Here is a 6,498-nt window from a genome sequence, read left to right on the forward strand (position 1 = left end):
CCTCAGTCCCTTTCCCTTTGGTAACTATTAGTCCATTCTTGGGTTCTGTGTGTTTGCTGCTGTTTTGTTCCTTCAGTTTTTCTTTGTTCTTATACTCCACAGATGAGTGAAATCATTTGGTACTTGTCTTTCTCCACCTGGCTTATTTCACTGAGCATAACACCCTCTAGCTCCATCCATGTTGTTGCAAATGGTAGCATTGTTTTCTCCTTATGGCTGAATAATATTCCATTATGTATATATACCACATCTTCTTTATCCATTCATCTACTGAAGGACACTCATGTTGCTTCCATTTCTTCGCTATTGTAAATAGTGCTGTGATAAACATAGGGGTGCATATGCCTTTTTCAAACTGGGCTGCTGCATGTGATATCAGTTACTAGGGTAAATTCCTAGGAGTGGAATTCCTGGGTCAAATGGTATTTCCATTTTTTGATTTTTGAGGAACCTCCATACTGCTTTCCACAATGGTTGAACTAATTTACACTCCCACCGACAGTGTACCAGGGTTCCCTTTCCTCCACAACCTTGCCAACTTTTGTTGTTGTTTGTCTTTTGGATGGTGGCCATCCTTACTGGTGTGAGGTGATATCATTGGGGTTTTAATTTCCATTCCTCTGATGACTAGCGATGTGGAGCATCTTTTCATGTGTCTGTTAGCCATCTGAATTTCTTCTTTGGATAAGTGACTGTTCAGATCCTGTGCCCATTTTTTAATTGGATTATTTGCTTTTTGTTTGTTGAGGTGTGTGAGCTCTTTATATATTTTGGATGTCAAGCCTTTATCGGATCTGCCACTTATGAATATATTCTCCCATACTGTATGCTGCCTTTTTGTTCTATTGGTGGTGTCCTTTACTGTACAGAAGCTTTTCAGCTTTATATGGTTCCACTTGTTCAGTTTTTCTTTTGTTTCCCTTGCCCGGGGAGATATGTTCATGAAGACTCTTCTTGTGTTTTTAAAGAGCCTGAACTCCTGTTCAGTTTGTTAAACGTTGTCCTTTAGGAAAGCTGTGGATTGAGATACAAGCATGATTGTCCTGGGGACCAGGAGTGCAGTTCTGTATGAGACCTTATTAACCCTGAGTAGCCAGTGGCATGTAAGCCCTGCAGGAATCTGTAGTGCATCACACTCCAGGTCTCATGCTCTTACTTTTCATTGGTATAAATATCATTGGAAATATATTACTGGGCCTCTCCAAATAAAAACATACATATTGTATAATTTATTTCCTATTTTATTTCACTCTAGAGGAAATAAATATGTATCTTTCTTAATGATGTGTGGCCATCCTACTCATTCTGTGCCTCTGCTCCTCTCTCACTCCCAGCATCTTTCATGAATGGCCACCAGTCCATGAACGATGGAAAGAGAAATACCAAAAACAACCACAAAGTGAGCCAACCGTGAAAAGACAGGACATTACTTCCAATTCCTCATTCAATATTCTCTTTGTGGCACTATTACACTGCCAAAAATTAAATGCACTTGACAAAAATTAAAAGAAAATACGGAGTCTGGGTTCTGTAATTGTGAGGAGACGAGTAGATCCTGAGAGTTCTCATCACAAAAGGAATTTTTTCTTTCCTTCCTATGGTATCTATGACATGATAGATGTTAACTAAACCTGTTTTGGTCATCGGTCCACAATATGTGCAAATCAAACCATCATGGTGCACAGCTTAAACTTATACAGTGATGCATGCCAGTCATTTCTCCATAATAATGGAAAGGAAAAACAAATAGAAGAAACCTGAGAATAGATTTCAGTTACACATGGAACCAAAGAAACAATACAAAAAAAAAATTAATGAACTAAACAGAAATAGACTCATTATTCCAGAGTATAAACTAAATCTACCATGCGCATAGGGTAGGAGGATGTGGAAGACATATGTGAAGGATACAAAGAGGCACAAATGTTTCAATTATAAATTAGTCATTGGGATGAAAGTACAGAGTGGAGAATATAGTAAATAATAGTGTAATGTCTGTCAATGATGACAGATAGTAACTATACTAATTGGGTTGAGCATTTCATAATCGTAAATAAACTGCTGAAACACTATGTTATATACTTGAAACAAATGCAATATTCTATAGCAACTATATTTCATTAAAATGTTCCAGGCAATATTTCTTATACTGTAGTTTATTAACTATGTAACTGCAAGCTTATGCCTCTTATTCCCCCTCAGCTCCTTTACCAGCACTCACACCCCTCACCTGTGGCAACCATGAAATTGTTCTCTGTAATTATGAGGATGTGTCTGTTTTATTTCATTTTGCTTCATCATTTGGTATGTTTCTTAGATTTCAAATTTATGTTGAATCATGTTATTAACTTCAATAGTCTCACATATCTCATTTATCCTAATATACTCTAGGGCCATCCATGTTTTTGGGCATGATATTATGTCATTTTTACAGCTAGGTAGTAATCCATTATATATATATATATTACATATATATATATATATATAAACTACATTTTCTTTATCCAATTATCTATCTGTGGGAAGAAGTTAATACCATATCTTGGTGATTAACAATAATGTCACAATGAGCATAGGACTTCAAAACATTTCCAAATTAATGTTTACATTTTCTCTGGGTAAACACACAAAAGTGGAAGTGCTAAATTACATGTTAGTTCTTCATTTAAATTTTAAAATAAGCTCCATACTATTTTCCTTAATGGCTGCATCAGTTTACAGTCTGAGCAACATTGTGCAAAGGTTTCCTTTTCCTTCATTTTTGCTCACACAGTTATTCCTTCTTTTTAGAAGGTATCCATTCTGACAGGTTTGAGATGATAGCTCATGTGAGGATTTTTTAGTATCTTTTTTTTTATTGATGTATGGTTGATATACACTCTTACATTGGTTTCAAGTACACAGCACAGTGGTTCAACAGTAAACCGTATGGTTAAACCCTCACCCTGAACAGTGCAGCCACTATTTGTCCACACAGGAGATGTCAGAAGATCGCTGGCTGTGTTTCCCATGCTGCACTCCTGTCTCCATGACCAAGTTATATTGTGATTGAGAATTTTTGTGCTCCTTTAGACCTTCCCCCCTCCCCCATAGTAACCACCAGTCCCTTATCAGTGTCTGTGAGTCTACTGCTATTTTGTTCATTTCCTTTTTTATTAAACAAATAAGTGGAATCATATGGCATTTGTCTTTATCTCCCTGACATATTTCACTTAACATAATATCATCTATGTCCATCCATGTTGTTGCAAATGGCAAGATTTCTTTCTTTCCTATGGCTGCATAATATTTTTTTGTGTATATGTACCACACCTTCTTTACCTATTCATCTACTGATGGACACTGCGGTTGCTTCCATATCTTGGCTTTTGCAAATAATGTGGCAATGAACATGGTGGTGCATGTATGTTTTCAAATCTAGGATTATGTTTTCTCTGGGTTAAGTCCTACAGGTGGAATTACTGGGTCATGTGGTATTCCTATTTTTAGATATTTGAGGAATCTTCATACCTCAATTGGCTGAACCAATTGACATTCCCACTAAATAGTGTAGAAGGGTTCCCATTTCTCCACATCCTTGCTAACACTTGTTATTTCCTTTTTATTGGATAGTGGCCATTCTGAGTGGTGTGGTGATATTTCACTGTGGTTTTGATTTAATATTTCCCAGATGATTAGTGATGTGGAGCATATTTTCATGCATCTGTTGGCATCTGTATTTCTTCTTTGGAAAAATATCTGTTCAGATCATCTGCCCCTTTTTTATTTGTATTTTGTTTGGTTGGTTGGTTGGTCTTGGTTTGGAGTTGCTGTCAGAGATGGAGGCTTATTCCGGTCCTTAGCTCTTGTAGTGATGGAGACTATGACCCTCTTCACACCCTCAAGGGGAGCAAGAGACGAGAGGCTGCAGGAAGCAGCGGGGGAAGTTTACTGGCAGGCAGATACAGTCCACACACATTAAACTATCTGACAAGTTCCATGTTCCAAATTAGAATAAAACTGTGTTAAATCCAATAAATCATATTCAAGTTAACCATGGTATTGAGGGTAATGATAGAAATCACATATCAAATATTGTATGAAACGTAATGCCATATAATTAAAATAGTAAAGGTCACAGTGGTCCTACTGAAATATATGAGTGAATATATGGCTCGGACTGGAAAGTAATGTCCCAGAACTCAGGATATTGGCCCACTGAAAATTTCCCAGTGTCCCTAACAATAGTGTATTTCTATACATTCCTCCACTCTTTAAAACCAAATTTCAAAAACTCAGTGCTGTTAAAAAGCAGCTGAAAATTGCTGCCCAGCAAGCAATGCCATACAACTAACTAATCTTTTTCCTCAGACCTCTCATGAATTTGAACAATAAAAATAACTGAATAGCTATTCAAAACTGATCTTCCCCTCTCTGTTCCATTAAATGTCTAAACCGTTTTTCCCCACAACAGTCAGCCTGCTCTAAGTGCCGATCTGCTTGCAATATTTCCATGGAAACTTAAGCTAACGATTTTCAGTAGTTTTTAATCTATACATACAGTATGAATTACACTTTAATATCCAATTTAATATACGAAAGTGTATTAGAAGTAATGTTAAAAGTCAGCTTTAAGTTGTGAAAAGAAATTTTAATTGGCAAAAATGAAACTTTCCTCAGTAGAGTATTAGTTATAACAAAATAACAATAACTGGGGAAAAAATCAGGAATTAGGGAAGTGATTAATTGAAAACATTCAGCAAAGAAATCCCAATCTATTTTTCATGCAATTTTGAAAGTCCAACAACTAAAACTACTAATGAAAGTATATTAATCTCTTATTTATTTGTAATATAACAATGAATAAATGCAAAAATATTCTGCAAACACAAATTTTTAGCCAAATTGTAAAAATGTTGAGAATATAGATTGTGAGTTTGTTCTTTTCAATATTCCTTAACTTCAGTTTCACAGTAGGCATACCTGCTCCTACCAGAAATTCTGATTTAAAAAACATTTCTGAGGACAAGGGTTTTCTGTGTCTGCTAGTTTTCTCTCATTACTGTGATTGACTGTCACACATTCTGTGGTTTAAAAACATTTTATTATTGTTGTACAGCACTGCTATTTATTGACCAAGGCAGGTCACACTGTGCTAAAAACCAGGAGAACATGGCCTGGCTGCATTCCCTGCCAGTGGCCTAGTGGAAATCCATTTCCATAAACTGCCAGCCCTCTAGAGTCTGCCCACATTCCTTGGCTCATGGCCATCATTCATGAAAGCCAGCAATTTAAGACCATTCTTCCATTGACATGTTTCTAACTGACAATGGCTAAAAACGCCTTCCACATTTATGTTTATATGACTACATTAGGCACATTGGGAAACTCCAGTAAAATCTCCACATCTCAGTCTCCTTAGTTTAACCACACCCTCAAAGTCACATTAGCCAAGCAAGATATCATATTCACAGGTGTCAGTGATGAGGGCAGGGACATCCTGGCTGACTCCTCAGGGACTTATAATAGTGTTTCTGAAGCTGATTTCAGTAAAGTGTTCTCTAAGTGAAAAGTATTCATCTTTTCAAATGTTCAAACAAAATCACAGTTGATTAATAATCATGAACCTTATTCTGGTATCTTTAAGTAAAATAACACATCATTTAATAGAGTTATTAAAGTATTTACACTAGGTCACAAAATCCTTATGAACTTTGAAAAATAGAATTTAATCCTGCTACATACTAGTTCTATTACTAGTTCTATTGTTTTTCCCATAAAACCTGTAATGATAAATTTTCCATAGAATCTTCTCCAAAGCTGGCTCGATTTCCTTGTTTATTAGGCTATATATGATGGGATTCAAAGAAGAAGGCAATACAGCATAAACACAGTCAGCAAAAAAAATCTACAAGATGTGGGGAATCAGGAACAGGCTTCAGATAGGCACTGGTGGCTGTTATAAGAAATGTCATCAAAACTATGAGATGAGGCAGGCAGTTGGAGAAGGCTTTTGACTTCCTTTGTAATGACTGCATCTTGAACACTCTATTGAAAATACAAATATATGAATAACCAATACAAACTAAACAGCAAATTCCAAATATGACACCAGATACTACAGTAACATCAATGGTAATGTGTGTTTTTGAGCAAGAAATCTTCAGAAGGGAGGGCACATCACAGAAAAACTGAGGGACTTTTCTGGAGTCACAAAAAGACAAAGAAAATGTTCCAGCTGAGTATAAGACCCCAAAGAGACTCCCAGTGCACCAGGAGGCAGCCATCATCCTCACACAGACGGCCTTGCTCATGATGGTGCCATAGTGCAATGGGTGACAGACGGCCACATAGCGGTCATAAGACATGCCCGTGAGAATGCACAGCTCAGATGCTGCAAGGTGAGTCACCAGGAAGACCTGTGCTACACATCCTCGGAGAGAAATGAGGCTCCTGTGGGTTAGAGAGTCCAAAATAAGTTTTGGAACTGTGACGGAAATGAGACAAGCATCAAGGAAT

The sequence above is a fragment of the Manis javanica genome, chromosome 14 (genome assembly GCF_040802235.1).
Source record: "Manis javanica isolate MJ-LG chromosome 14, MJ_LKY, whole genome shotgun sequence".
NCBI classification, from domain to species: domain Eukaryota; kingdom Metazoa; phylum Chordata; class Mammalia; order Pholidota; family Manidae; genus Manis; species Manis javanica.